Genomic DNA, 15,844 nt, shown 5'->3' with positions numbered 1-15,844 from the left:
ATGACCAGAACTGGACTTCCTAAATAAACCTTTCCTGTGTGAGTGAAAACAAACCCAAATGAGCCTTTCCTGTGTGAAAGACCTGTGAGAATTGAGAAAGAAAAATGTGGGGTGGAGGACCCTGCCAAAAAAGGAACACCAGCTTTTAAGAATGATGGCCATCAAAGTTGCAGATGTTGGATGAATGGGATTTTTATATTGGAGATATAGTTTTATAGTTTCCCCTAGTGGGAACTTTTGATTTAGATAAAATTGTTCACCTCTGCTGAGCCTATGAGTTTAGAAGCAGCAAAATACCTCAGACTCAATGGAATGCCTATTTTTTATTGGTATGAGGAAACTAGTAAGAGATTACATGAATCCCAGGTAAGGAGTCTTAAGGACTGCCAAGGAAAAAATTTTGAAGCTCAAGGAGTTTAAAGAAGAGAACCCAGAAGATGTTATAGATTCTTTCACTGAAATTGAAATGAAATGTTGTCTAAATAATGCTGTGAGAAGGTTTTCCTGCTGTGTGACTCATGAATAAAACACAGGTTTGCCTAGTTGATTTGAGAATGTAGTTGAAGTATGTGTAAAGGTGGATAGAGACCAGGGAACTGTGTTAAAACATCCCCTATGAAAAACAGAAGGCAGAGGCATCAGTTGGTGCAAAAGCTAGGTATTCTCTAAATAAAGCCCTATGTGCCCATTAAAGGGAAGGGGAAGTTAAGGCTACAGATGGGTGAGATGCAATATGTAGTTAAGAAGGTATGTGGAGAAGATTGGAGAGCTAAACTGAAGGATTAGGAAATGTAACTATTGTTCTGCTTATCTTACTTTGCAAGTAACAAAGGTTTGGGTTAAGAAATGTTTTATTGGCAAACATTAACTCAAAAGTTAGACAGCAAGAGAATGGGTTAATGCCAACAATTCAACTCCTCCTCTTCCTCCACTCTTTGGAGGAGGTTTGAGATCAGTATATAATTTCAAAGGTGCACTTCAAGGCTGGGAGAAGGGGGCACATTATCCACCAGCTATCCCTCCTTTCCCAGCCCACTTTTAAAACAGCATGGTTGTATTTCTATTGTTAATTGATTCTAAAGAACATTTGGGTATACAAATTGACTTTTTTTGCATTTAAAATGTAAATGTACTGCCTTCAAGTCAATTCTGACTTATGGCGACCCTATGAATAGGGTTTTCATGAAGCTGAGAGGCAGTGACTGGCCCAAGGTCACCGAGTGCACTTCATGGCTGTGTGGGGATTCGAACCCTGGTCTCCCAGGTCATAATCCAGCACCTTAACCACTACACCACACTAGTCTTTAACTGCAAGTGAGCCAGATGCTGGCACCTTAATATGGGAATTTCAGAGCAAATTTTCATGTGCAACATTTTGTGTATGGACAGAAGCTGTAGGCTTCCAAAAGCCCAGAAAATTAGAATTTGTCATTTTGGGGAGATATTTGTATAAATTTGCATATTGGAACTGTGATTCATACTTTTACCCACATTTAGTATTTAATTAAAGGAAGAAAAGACAGAAGTTGGTAATTCCAGCTCTTTGATGCTAAAGAAGCAATGTAAGTGAAATCTCTCCCTTCGAAGGGTCTCTGTGATGCAATCTAACTTGCTAAAATAGTTCTTAACTCATCTGGTTAAAGAAACAATGCCTTAATTGGTCAGTTCAGTGAAAGCCAAAACATTTCAGAACATAATGCAATTTTCATAAACTGTGCTAATTCTTTTCAACCAAGTCATGACCAACAAAAAAGATTTGGGGGTTTGTTAATGTCTTATTAATGTTTATATCTGTCTGTTGTTTAGCTACAAAATGTTTAATGTTTGTTTTTATGACCAGTGTCTAAGGGGAGGCTTCTCTTCTTCTCCCTTTTTCTTTCTACAGATGGATTTTCTAAGGGAGGGTTCATTTTTCCTATGGAGTTTCTTTCTTTTTTACTTCTACCATCTTAACTTTTGAATTTGGATTTTTTTTCTATTACATATAAGTAAAGTGCAGCAAATTGTTTAAAACACAGCACAAAGCTTTGTTTTTGTTTTTTTTAAATTAACTCATGTCAACGAAATGCAAAGGATGACCTTGTTGCTGGTTATGCTGTTTGTTCCCAACATGAAATGCTTCTGAAAAAGACAAATGCAGACTGGCAGGGTGCCTCTTGCATCTGGACCATTTGGGGGGCTATCCAGACAGCTGCTTGGTAGCTCCCATGGTCCTTCTTCCCTATTTTTCTGGAGCGCACCACAGCGTGTCCCAGGCTAGAAAAGGGAGAATGATACATACAAAACAGCAAGATTGGAATGCTCCAAATTTTCCACCTGTGGCCCATCATACTGCCATACCTGCCCTGTTTGCCAAGCCCACAATGTGGGTAAAGCTGTAAGGACAAGAGGACAGCTGATTCCCCACCATGGGGACCTTTTGTAAATGTTCAGGTTGATTTTATTTAAATCCAAAAATGTTGTTCTTATGAATTTGTTCTTGTCATTGTATGCATGAGTTCTGGATGAATTGAGGCCTGCCCTAGAGCAAAGACCAACAGCATCATAATTATCAAAGACAGTTGGAGGAATTCATTTGGTATCTCCTTTCTCTTATGAGCACCAGAAGAACAGCTGAGAAAAAAAATCTGGACTGTCACTTCATGAAATCCTCATAGGTCGCTCAATGTGAACCCCAGTTTCACCTCCTATAAATCCTGCCCACTGTGATCTCTATTTAAATAATGAAATAGTCATGAACTATTGTGAGGCATTAATGAAGTGTGCTAACGCCTTTCATTATAGATCCAGATGACCCTATCCAGAGAACCAGAGGACCAGTGTCATCCTATCCAGTCAGGTAATGGCTCCAAGTCAAGGTACGTCAAAGGAAGTCTTTGCTGGGACCTCACCAGAAAGACCCCTTCCAGGTACTGCTGGACCTGGAACACAGCTGTAAAGTGCAAAGGACTCCAGACATGGATTCATGCGTCACACTGCAAGAAGACTTCACCACCAGAACCTGAGGACTCCAGTAGCAGCACCAGTCAGCCCCAAGATATCTCAGCCCTGAAGGAGAAGAGGATTTCTGGCTTTCTTCCTGGTTTTGGTTGGTTCCATTCTTCCTTGTTTTGACAACTTTCTTCCTGCTTCTGTTTCCCTTTTGAACTCACAATTAAAGGCCTCCACAGTCTGATAGTGAGCCTAGCGCCAGCCAGCACAAAAACCTATTAAAGAAGTAACCTTCAGCAAAGGGCCATAATAATGCCTTCAACAAAAGTCTAGTGGTAAGCCAAGAGCTCACTGGTGAATATTTGCCACCCCAAGATGCAGCTGAAAACATTCAGTTGACCAGGTACCATCTTAGAGAAAGAAGCCCTCCGCTTAGATCTCACTTCCCAAAGTGGGTGTGGTCTGTTGTTGTGTGGCTTCTATTCTCTGGACTAGTCTAGCTGCTCCTGTCCTGGATGTGCCTGGAAGAACCAGATCTGGTTCCTAGTTACTGCAGCTCCAAGGCAGCAGGCACCCAAGGTATATGAAACTGGTGGCAAGCAACTAAATGACTCTGAACTCATGAAACTGTTTCCCAACAAGAGTTGGTGGAAACCTAGCTAACCTAAGTGCTCTATGCATCATAGTTGGAACCACAAGAATTCTTTCATACAATTGATCAGATTTTTATCAGACAGACAAATGGGATTTATGGTCTTGGTTCAGCTACATTTTTGGATCATTTGGCTCTACCAATACATGGGTTATTGATATTGCTTGCTATATTAGTAGGAATTTATGCTATCATAATGCTTGTGCAATGCTACTTAAGTTGTACCATGAAACAAATGCAAAGCCTTTGAACCCGGAACAAAAACAGGAAGTGCTTAATATGTATGAGATTATAGAAATGTAAGGAAATGAAAATGAAATTAATGGTTTAATGCAAATTTAAGTTTGATATCATGTTGAGCTAGAAAAGCTCAAAAGGAGGGAATTGTGGAACTAAAATTCTATGGGCCTCAAAACTTTGGTCTGAACCTTGCAGACACAAAGGGAATGTGTAAGATGACGATGAAATGCTGCAGACTACACGTACAGAGTATGTTACAGAATGTTCCAAGAAAGCTGTTGATGTTTAACCTTCTGGAAAACCACAAAGTAGATAGCACATGTGCATAGCTCAGGAGCTTTTTCCGCAAATAGTTGAAAGATGTCAGTGTGATGATGGAAATCTGCTTCTGTACGCCTTAGAAAGTTTGCTATAAGAGTGAGTGGACAACTGTCTATGGGAGAGAGCTTTGGACTAGCACTTGTCTGAAGTTCTCTCTGAATGGTTGTTAGTTTGCTTTGCTTGGTTTTGTTAACTGTCTTTTAAATAAAAAGTGTTTCTAGCAGATCTTGATGATTCAAACACAATGGGAAGCTTTCTTTTCTTCCACACTCCTCATAGTTCAGTTTCCAAATCACATGAAATACTAGTTCCCCTCTATTTGGCATTGGTTAGGCCTCATCCTGAGTACTGCATCCAGTTCTGGACACCACACTTTAAGGATGCAGACACTGGAACAGGTTCAAAGGAGGGCAACAAGGAGGATCAGGAGACTGGAAACAAAGCCTTCTGTTGGGTATACATTAAGTTGAATTCCTGCATTGAGCAGGGGGTTGGATTCGATGGCTTTATAGGCCCCTTCCAACTCTACTATTCTATGATTACAGTGGCTTGACTGCTCACTGGGGTAGACTATTGCCACCATATTATGCTGGTACCCAAAATAATTGCAATGGCTGCCAATTAGCTGCAGAGCTAAATTCAAGATCTTGTTACTGGTACAGAAAGCGCCATACACCTTGGGACGAGGATACCTAAAAAATAGTATTACCCCTTGTATACCCAACCAATCACAGCACTCTGTAGGACAGGGCTTCTTGCAGATACCAACTGACCAGGAGGTTCATTCTTCACAATATAAGAATCCGGCCTTTAGAGTAGTAGCTCCTACCCTTTGGAACTCCCACTTGTTACATTTTAGTCAGGGACCATCTATATTTGTTTTGGCACCTACTGAACTTCATTTTTGAACAAACTTTTTAAGTGGAGACCTTTGTATCTGGATTTCAAATTGTTTTTACATAAGAAATTGCTTTTAATTGTTTTTATTGTTGAAGTTTTTACGTGAAATCACTTTGATATATTTTATGGGAAGCAATTCATAAATTAAATTAAATATGTACATAAAGTATAATGTTAAAGATATGCTTTTCAATATGGGACAAACAGAATATTCTCCAGAATAACTGTGAGGGGAGCGACACTGTTTGTCCTCAGGGGATGACTATTTCCACCTGCCTTGCCCCACCCTCCAGCCCTGGGAGCCTTCAAAAGGGAGCTGCCTTCAGGAGGAGGACTATGAGGAGAGAGACTCTGTTTATCATCACGGGATGGCTATTTCCTCCTGCCTTGCCATACCCTCCAGCCTTGGGAGCCTTCAAAAGGGAGCTGCTTTCTGGAGAAGAACTGTGAGGGGAGAGACACTGGCTGTCATCAGGGGATGGCTATTTCCACCTGCCTTGCCTTGACCTGTCCTCTAGCCCTGGGAGCCTTCAAACGAAGAAGCGGTTTGAGGCATAAGGTCAGGTGGATAGAAGAGATTTTTATATCAGCTTTGGGGTTAGTTTTCAATATTTTTGCTTTAAGCTTTATTGTTGAACTTTATGCTCATTTACACTTTGATGTATATTAACTTTTTTAGTGTTGTAGTGTTTATACTTTTAATTATGTATAGTTGTGCTACCAGGGCTGTGGAGTTGGAAGCAATTTTGGGTGGAGTCGGAGTCGGTAGAAATGTACCGACTTCGACTCCAGCTTCAAAATAAAAACCTTCATAGGAATTTAGGAAAGTTTTCGGGTCAGAAATTTTAATCAAATAAATATATTTTATGTTCTATCAATCTAGCCGGATGATTCACATGGTGGTGATGAAATGCCTTGTGCTACCATTTTACTACAGTAAATTTGTTATTACTAGTTAATATACATTTGCCATTTATGAAGGAGTCGGAGTCGGACAGTAGAAAAACAGAGGAGTTAGAGTCGAAGGTTTGACATACCGACTCCACAGCCCTGTGTGCTACAGTACTTGGACGGTTTGTGGTTTGTGTGAACTGCTTTGAGCACATGTATTTGTGGAAAATGTGGTATATAAATAAATTGAATAAATAAAAAACATGTTGTGGAAAAAAATCTCAGTGGTAAAACCTGCATACTGAGAATTTGGTCTATGCGACAAGGCTGTAATCTTACACTGGAAGTATAATTGAATTCAACAAGACTTACTTCTCAATAGCCATGTATATCATTGCATTGTACAGAGATAATATGCAGTTCTGAAACTAATATGCAAAATGGTGTTAGAAACAGGGCTCAGGTAATTAAAATCTATTAAAATCGATGGTCTATTCAGATGTTACTTAATAGATCAATCTTGATTCTTCAATGAAAAGGCCAGATTTTCTCTTTGCAGCTATTAATATTTGAATTATTACTGCTTTCGTAACAGTTTTGTTTATCTGCTGGTAAGTACATGGTCATTTATTAGCTCTTTTCTTGCCAGTATAAGTTTTTAAATATCTCATTTACAATGAGTCGTTCTTTTCTGCCCCAGACATACACATACTCTTCCCAGAGAACATAAGTTTACCTTTTGTGTCCTAGCAACTCGTGCAAAATATTTTGGTCTCTGAACTTCAAAAAGATTTATGCTTCAGCTTTCCTAAGCCAAATATATGCAGTGAGTTTAAAACTGATAAGATGCCTTTTCACCTCACACATACCTCCAGCAGGGTTAGTTAAGAATTCTGATTACCTTTACTGTATTCTTTACACTGTAAGAAATGAATTATTAATACGGGGGGGGGGGAGACTTCCAGGTTCATCTTAATGCAAAAAATACATTTGATGCTTGTAAGCTATATCAAAGCTTTATGCATTAATCTGAATTTTAAATAATTTAAGATGATGGGGGAACTGACATGCTTGCCAGGAACAACAGTGCTGTTCATGCTGATGCTCTGGAAGAATTTATTTAACATTGTTTTTATATCCACGACTCACTAAAATGTTTCATTTGGAAAAGCTTGCAATAGTGGATTGTTTTAAGTTATTCGTTTTAATCAGGGGTGTGTGTGTGTGTGTGTGTGTGTGTGTGTGTGTGAGAGAGAGAGAGAGAGAGAGAGAGAGAGAGAGTGAGTGTGTGTGAGAGTGAGTGAGTGAGTGAGTGAGTGACCCAACCTCTTGCAGAAGTTTATAAAGTCTGCTCTTATCATGCCGCCTTGGGCTCCTGCTGGTGGGAAGGGCGGGATATAAATAAAATAATCAATCAATCGTGGAATTTGGAGAACTGTACCTTTCAGGGAAATGAACTTAACAACACGCAGGGATAACCTAGAAATAAAATGTGTGACAACTTGGAACAGCAGGGATTTGTTGCCTATAAAATGCATCCTAACAAGCTTTGGCACTGTCAAGGTCAGATTATTCAAAGTTCTAAGCAAGTTCCAGTAAATAGTGATATCATATCTTAAATCAAGCCAGATAACCCCTTTTTCATCAGCAATCATGACTATTGTATCTTCGTGGATGGAAGTATTAACATGCAATTTGAGCCCAAAATTCTAGTTATTTCATTTGGGGGAGGGGAAAATTAAACCTGCTATTCAGCTGCATAAATGCTGCCCTGGGCTGCTGCTGGGAGGAAGGGTGGTATATAAATCAAATAACAAATAAATTACATCCCATTAAGATGGTGGCCTCAGTCTCATAAATAGATTTTAAAATGACATCCTGGGCTGTTGTCTAGGCAGAAAGCACCAGCTGTCTATACTCAGACAATGAAATGTTTCTAGACAACCTCTTAATCCAAACCCATTCAGGAGTATTTTTTTTTTTGGCAATATTGTTAGTAACAAGGTTAACAAATCAAAATGTTAAGAGTTAGGGAAGCTAAGGAACATTAATATTTAGAACTGAGTACTTTCTTAAAGTATATGTAAAGCCATCAACTGTTCAAATAAGAATAATTATAAATTTAATTAATTAATTAATTTGTATCCTGCCCTTCCTCCCAGCAGGAGCCCAGGGCAGCAAACAAAGCACTAAAACACTTTAAAACATCATAAAAACAGATCTTGAAATACATTAAAACAAAACAGCATTAAAAACATTTTTAAAAAACAACCTTGAAAAAGGGTTTAAAACATGATTAAAAAACATATTAAACAATTCTGACACAGATGCAGACTGGGATATGTCTCAACTTAAAAGGCTTGTTGAAAGAGAAAAGTCTTCAAAAGGCGCCAAAAACATAGCAAAGATGGTGCCTGCCTAATATTCAAAGGGAGGGAATTCCACAGGGTGGGTGCCGCCTCGCTAAAGGTCTGTTTCCTAGAATAAGCAAAATATGTACACCTGAAATAAACAACAGGATTAATGCCATTTTGAATTGTCTCAATTCTAATGTGGTTAAAAATGTGCACTGAGTGCACTCAAAAAAAATGCCGTCTGACATTTCACAGATAAATATATGGCCACTCATATGCAGAAGTGGTTGGGAATCTGGCAGCTCTGCAGCATGGCCTGGGAGAAACCAGCAGGGCAAACGCATCCAGACTCAAAATGCACCTTAAGCAGAAAGTGGTAACTGCAGTGAATGCAAGCACATGGCTTCAGATGCAGTGAGTCTGGCCCCAGATTAAATGCAATTCAAATACATATAAGACACGTATATGCACTACATTCATTTAAATAGTTTTCAGATGACATTGATCCAAGTTCACAACTAAAGAAAAATAAGTGACTAAGGCCGCAATCCCATGCATCTCTACTCATAAGTAAGCTCTATTGCTTTCAATGGGACTTACTCCCATGTAAGTGGGTACTGGATTGCAGTCTAACCCAACATCAGTCAGTACATCTATGGGAGAAAATTCTTTAACCAAAACATTTAAAGGTACTGCCTCTGAGCATCTGTCGAATGCTTTCCCATTACCACTAGACAACTGCAGCCTCTTCCATTCCCATAAACTTAGAATTAAGAATTGGGGTACACAGAATGATATCATATCTCCCACACAGATTTAAGTCCCAATTCAACTCTTTAGATACTAGCCCCATCTCTACCGCCAACCACCTAAAACCAAAGAACCCATACTTTATTTCCACAACCTAAGCAAGTCATTGTTTCACTTTCACCATCTGTGTAGAAAAACAGAATCTTTTTTTCACAATTGACCCCCTTTCTTGTATTGGCAAAAGTTCTCCATCCTCAACTTTTTCCAGACTAGGTTTGTGCTTACTAGGGCTCAGTCCAAGTATTTATTTTCAATATCAGGACTGAGTTCTGGAATACAGGATAAAAAAGTTATTCTGAGCATGTACGGAGTGCTTTCCCCTTTCTGTTGATCAACCCCCTTTTAGAATGCAAGAGTAGATTGTCTCCAAACACATGCTTAGTAGTAGTAGTATTCAGTAAAAGGATGAAGCCACAATAATTTTCCTCTATAACACAACATACATCCCTCCTACAATCCAATTAATAAAATAAAGGTATTTTTCTCTTTTTTAATATAATTAACAAAAAAACCAAAATTAACAAAATAGAAAGAGGAACTTTCTTCCGTTCTAAATTTCCATCTATCAGTAAATTAAGAGAGCAGGTGGAGGACTGAGTGAGTACTTCCCTTGTTGAAAATCCTCTTGCCTTCTATGCCTTACTCCTGCAAGCATCTGTTGCAACTTCAGTTAACTTCTTTCCTTCAATTAGTTAACCAGTTAGCTATCTCTATCACCTGCCTCCTCTCTGGGTCCTATTTTTAAAAAACACAACCAAATGCTGTATTTTGGGAGAAACAGAGATAATTAGCCAATACTTAAGATACCTATTTTGCATTAAGCATTGTGAAACTTAGGGATAAAAAGTTCAGAGAATGGGAAATCTGCATTTGCTTTTAAAGGAATACATAAATGTTTCAAGAAAAAAATATAGAATGCAGAGGTTTATGTAAAACTTTGGTAGTCTCTTTAATATGCCAATTTCTTGGCTTCAGCTTTAGCTAACAGGTACGTATCATCAAAAATAGAGAGAAAATATAGCTGAAGCAGAAATGTTTTTAAAGATAATTCTTTATCTTTCACAGAGAACTTCTAAAAAGGAACAACTAACAATCTAAGTTACCACTTCACTATCACAGAAGGCTATAAATGAACTGTACCCAGTAGTAACAAAGTCTGTACACACTTATATGATGGGAATGTGGTCAGCCACAATTAAAGGACGCCTTCTTTTCAAGGTCTTTTTAAAATTATATAAATCAAAATATGGGAAACGTTATCAAAGCTAAACCAAAAGCTGCAATGTGTTTGGATTCTGAGAACATGTTTGCCTTTCTCCGATTTCATATAGGAGGCTGCTTGTGAACTGACTACTTTGCAGTGTCACTGGGAGGGAGTGATCAATGTATCATATACATTAGGAAGGATGCAGTCATCACTGAACACTCATATCAACATAAAATTGAAAATTAATTACACTTGGCACATCCCATTAAGAGAGCCACTGTTTACTGAGCTAAGCTCTAACTCAGCTCTAATAATAATAATAAATACATGGCCCCAAAAGTAGTAATTACCGTTACAATTGCTCTGAAAGTAACTGATTACTTTTCCTCAAAAGTAATCACTACAATTATATTTCAGTTACTTTAAAAACAACAAGGTGTTGGCCTTGGCTGCTGCACATCTAAGTATCCTAAAACAACATTAAAAATAAACACACACATGCAGAGTAATTCTTTTTATCCAGAAGATAGCAATGGTGGTCTTTCTGCTGGTAAGGGAGGGAGGCAGGCAGGCAGGCAGGCAGGCAGAGGCCACTGCTCAGATCTTTTCATGTCAAACCAAGTGCAACCCCTACCCCCCATTCAACCAGCAAGCATAATCTCTCTCACTTAACCACCTCCTGGACCCTGCCCTGCCACCAACTAAAGGACACTCACCCAAGCAAACATTTTGCCCTGATACAAAAAAAGTTAAAATACTGCAAATGCAGCACAGTAGCCAGAGAGGGTGGTGGAGGCCACTTTGTGTGCCACGTGCAAACACAACATTCACACACACGTTATCTTTCACCTCCACAATTCTTTATGTCCATTCTGCTGCTGCCTCTTTCTCCTCCTTTATCCATGTTCTTGCTCTCCGGCTTCTTTTTCCCTCCACTTCATTCTTCACCACCACCATCCATTTTTTAAAACAATTGTTTTCTCTACTCCACCCCATCTCACTCTCCACCTCCTCCCTCGTCGTCTCCTACCCATCCACAGAGCATGACGCTGCACAGAAACCCAGTTTGAAGCACATGATTTTCATCCACAAATCAGAGGAGCAGAAGATTTCCCCTGCTCCCCCCCCAAGTAATGCCCAAAAGTAATGCTGGAAACATTACAATTAACTACCACAAATCCGTTCCATTGGTTGATCACAAATTTCTAGTATCATCTTTGATTTAGGAAAGTTTCTTTCTATCCACATTTTCCATTGCCCACTATTAATTTGTCTGATTTTTTTCCAAAACCATATATAAAACTGGCATCAGAACGTCCAGTGGCATTTAATTCTATAAGTTAATTTTGTAAGTAAATTCTTCACACAAGTCTTTCTTTTCCCTTGAACCTACTGCCAATACATTTCATGGGATAACTCAAATTTCCAGTATTATAAAGAACATACATGCAAAACATATGTAATCAAAATATTTAGTTTTTGTTTGCTCCAACTTGTTCCAGTTTTTGCTTATTTTGAACTATACCTGCCGTTTTTGTTGGCCAGATCCTTTAGGAGCTCATAATAGTCTACTTTGAATTTTACTATCTTGAGTGATCTTCTGTCTTAGATCCATGGCAGATTAAAGCATTTATTTGCAAATTATTACAACTGGCCATTTATTCCTTTTTTTTAAAATCTAAGGCATAAACTAGAAGAGAAAGAACCAGTTACAACCTAACCATACACATAATTTACATACACATAAAGTAAGGACAAGGGAGTGCAGACCAGCCATTATGTAAAAGCAGAAGTGGCAAAGAGAAAAGGCATGAAGAAGGTCAAGTCTCTTACCCTTCTTCAGCTATCTTTACAGCACTGAAGAACAAGAAGTTAAAAAGGATTTGGAGACTACTGAAAAGGGTTGAAAGGAAACACATGAAGAGCTTTGTTTGAAAGATTAATTTGAATGTCATTGTGTTTGCCTTCCTAGGCGGGAGAAGAAAAACTATTTATAGTGTCTTGAGAAATAAGGGTCAGGGTCATGGCATATTTCCATTGAGAAACTATTCTTGATCATCCTTCATAGAAGACTTTTTTAGTTTGGTAATGGACTATAAAACCCAAATGTTTCTAGTGGTTTGGCACTTAATTCTAAGTACCATAGTACACCTTTAATGATTTACTATATGGTTTCATATAGCCTACTTGCATGCAATCCTGTATGTGACTTTGTCCTACACTGAAGCTGTTTCTTACATTGCTTCTAAAGCACACACATATTCTAAAAATACTTTAAAATTGTCATGGATCTTTAGTTGAGTAAACTAAACTTTAGTTAGTAAACTCACGTGTTTGTGTGAGTATTCCTAAGCCCAACAAGGACTAGAAAGTTAAAATCTACTTTAACAGAAGACACACAATGCTCAAAGAGTTAAGGTGCACATATGAAACACCAAATAAAATATAAACATTTAATGCAGATATAGTTAAACCAACATAAAATCACTGCTAGAATTCTGCATGTGGTATTGAATCAATGCCCACATAAAGTAAAATACAAAAAAGAATATAAAAGCCATAAAATTCTGCAGCTGTAATAATTCAATGCTAATGCAAGATGAGATACAAAAAACAAACTGCAGCCAATACAAAAACAAAGTGCAGCTAAAAGCATTTTGACAAAGAGTCTTCTTCAGTGGTCTTCTGACTTATTAGGCATATGCTAAAGGCTAAAAGATAAAAATATGTTGAGATGTTAATTACAATTTTTAAAAACAAACAGCTGATTGTTGGAAGAGGATGCTGTAAACCCACTTACCCTTATATATTACTCTCATTGATAAGGGCTGATACATTGGCAGTTCAAAATGTCAAAATCTCTGCGTAAAAATAATTTAAAATTAAAATTTAATAAAGTGCAATAATAATAATTAATAAAGCAAAGATTTTGCCATTGGTACATACCATTTTCTTCTGTTGGTATATTTCTAAAAATAGTAACAAGAGTTTTGCCAACATTATGCATCCATTCCACTATGGTTTCAATGCTTTATTAGCCAAGTTATTATAGTCACTGCTGGGCTTAAAGATGTGGCACATCTGTGGAATTTACTCCTCCAGCCACTAGGCACATGACATAACTCAGCTAGAATTGCTCAACAATTTACATTAATCCTTCATAACTCACCAGAGGCACTTCACCATAAAGATAATAACATGACAATTAGTACCACCTATGAACCAATTAAATATCTTAAGAAAAATAATTCAATGTTGCTGTTGCTGTTATGTGCCTTCAAATTGATTATGACTTATGGTGACCTTATGAATCAGTGACCTCCAAGAGCCTCTATCATGAACCACCCTGTTCAGATCTTGTAAGTTCAGGTCTGTGGCTTCCTTGATGGAATCAATCCATCTCTTGTTTGGCCTTCCTCTTTTTCTACTCCCTACTGTTTTTCCCAGCATTATTGTCTTTTCTAGTGAGTCATGTCTTCTCATGATGTGTCCAAAGTATAATAACCTCAGTTTCATCATTTTAGCTTCTAGTGACAGTTCTAGTTTAATTTGTTCTAACACCCAATTATTTGTCTTTTTCACAGTTCATGGTATCCGCAAAGCTCTCCTCCAACACCACATTTCAAATGAGCTGGTTTTTCTCTTACCCGCCTTTTTCACTGTCCAACTTTCACATCCATACATAGAGATTGGGAATACTATGATCTGAATGATCCTGACTTTAGTGTTCAGTGATACATCTTTGCATTTCAGGACCTTTTCTAGTTCTCTCATAGCTGCTCTCCCCAGTCCTAGCCTTCTTCTGATTTTTTGACTATTGTCTCTATTTTGGTTAGTGACTGTGCCAAGGTACTGATAATCCTTGACAAGTTCAATGTCCTCATTGTCAACTTTAAAGTTACATAAATCTTCTGTTGTCATTACCTCAGACTTTTTGACGTTCAGCTGTAGTCCTGCTTTTGTACTTTCCTCTTTAACTGTCATCAGCATTCATTTCAAATTATTATTGGTTTCTGCTAGCAGTATGGTATCATCTGCATATCTTAAATTAATGATATTTCTCCCTCCAATTTTCACATCTCCTTCATCTTGTTCAATCCCGCTTTCTGGATGATATGTTCTGCGTATAGATTAAACAAATAGGGTGATAAAATACACCCCAGTCTCACACCCTTTCCGATTGGGAACCAATCGGTTTCTCCATATTCTCTCCTACAGTAGCCTCTTGTGCAGAGTATAGGTTGTGTATCAGGACAATCAGATGGTGTGGCACCCCCATTTCTTTTACAGTATTCCATAGTTTTTCATGATCTACACAGTCAAAGGCTTTGCTGTAATCTCATACTCTACAAAGTACAGATAAAATAGTAACCCAAAACAATTATTGCAGCACAGGGGTCTAGTTCAGGTCTTCATTTAGTCCATTTGGCACGATTGTCTTCAAAGAAAATATTCATACAAGTTCCCTTCTTTTCAGTTTTGCTTCCAGTTCTCTTCCTTCTCCTGTAACTTTCTCAAGGGTCCAGAATCTTATATCCATTTCAATATGTCCACAACTTATATAATGTTTTACCATAGGGTCATGTAATCTTCTATTTTTAATAAAACTCTTATGTTCACTAATTCTCATTTTGATTTTTCTAGTTGTCATTCCTACATATATAAGATTACAAGGGCATTGTATAGCATATACAACCCCCTTGGTGTTACAGTTGTAAAATCCTCTGAGAACATACCTCATATTATCCACCTGATTGGTAAACTGTTTTAGAGTCTAACACAATTAATACAAGTACTACATTGATTACAAGGGAAGTTTCCAGTGACTTTATCTGATGTAATTGCACACATTTTTATCCATCCTTTTTTTCATGTCACTATGGACTAAAAGATATTTCAAGTTAAAAGCACATTTAAATACAAGTAAGGGGTTCTCTTTGCATCTAGGAATGTCAGATAGTAAGTTCCAATATTTCAGTATAATTTGTTGGATTTGTCCATTGTACCCATCAAACGTTAAAGTTATTATCATCCTGGTTTCAATCCTATTGTTTTCCTTAGATTCCAACAGCTCATTTCCTTTCTATCCTCCTAGCTTTGTATTTTGCTTGTTTCAGGATCTTTTTAGGATACCCCCTTGCTTGCAATTGCTTCATTAATATACTAGCTTGTTTTTCAAAGTCTACCAAAGTACTGCAGTTTCCTTGTAGCCTTATCGTGAATATGGCAAATTACTTTTGATATATTTAGGGTGAAAACTATCAAACATCAAAAAGTAGTTTGCATCAGTTGGTTTCCTGAATGTATCTGTATAGATTGATGTTTTGTTTTTTATAACTTATATCTAGGAAATTTATCCTTGATGCATCATAGTTCAAGTTAAATTTAATGGAATGATGCTTGTTGTTTATATTATCGTTAAATTTCAAAAGATTTTCCACTGATTCCTCCCAAATTAAAAAAACATCATTCAAATATCTTTTATATGTGCTTATATAATTCAAGAACTCATTATTCACATTCAAGATATGTATTTGC

General features: G+C 37.6%; 1 protein-coding gene and 1 long non-coding RNA gene across 2 annotated transcripts in view; both read right to left on the bottom strand.

Moving 5' to 3' along the window:
* The window catches only part of PDGFC (platelet derived growth factor C), a 243,248-nt gene that overhangs the window by 16,940 nt on the left and 210,464 nt on the right, over positions 1 to 15,844 (bottom strand). The window lies entirely within an intron of this gene.
* Positions 12,935 to 13,314, bottom strand: LOC133364206 (uncharacterized). The gene is made up of 3 exons (XR_009757875.1): positions 13,253 to 13,314; positions 13,107 to 13,167; positions 12,935 to 13,017 (listed from the first exon to the last, which is right to left on the bottom strand). It is a non-coding gene; the product is annotated as an uncharacterized LOC133364206 (long non-coding RNA).

Source organism: Rhineura floridana, chromosome 9, assembly GCF_030035675.1.
Source record: "Rhineura floridana isolate rRhiFlo1 chromosome 9, rRhiFlo1.hap2, whole genome shotgun sequence".
NCBI lineage: Eukaryota > Metazoa > Chordata > Lepidosauria > Squamata > Rhineuridae > Rhineura > Rhineura floridana.
This window is presented reverse-complemented; position numbering and strand designations above follow the sequence as displayed.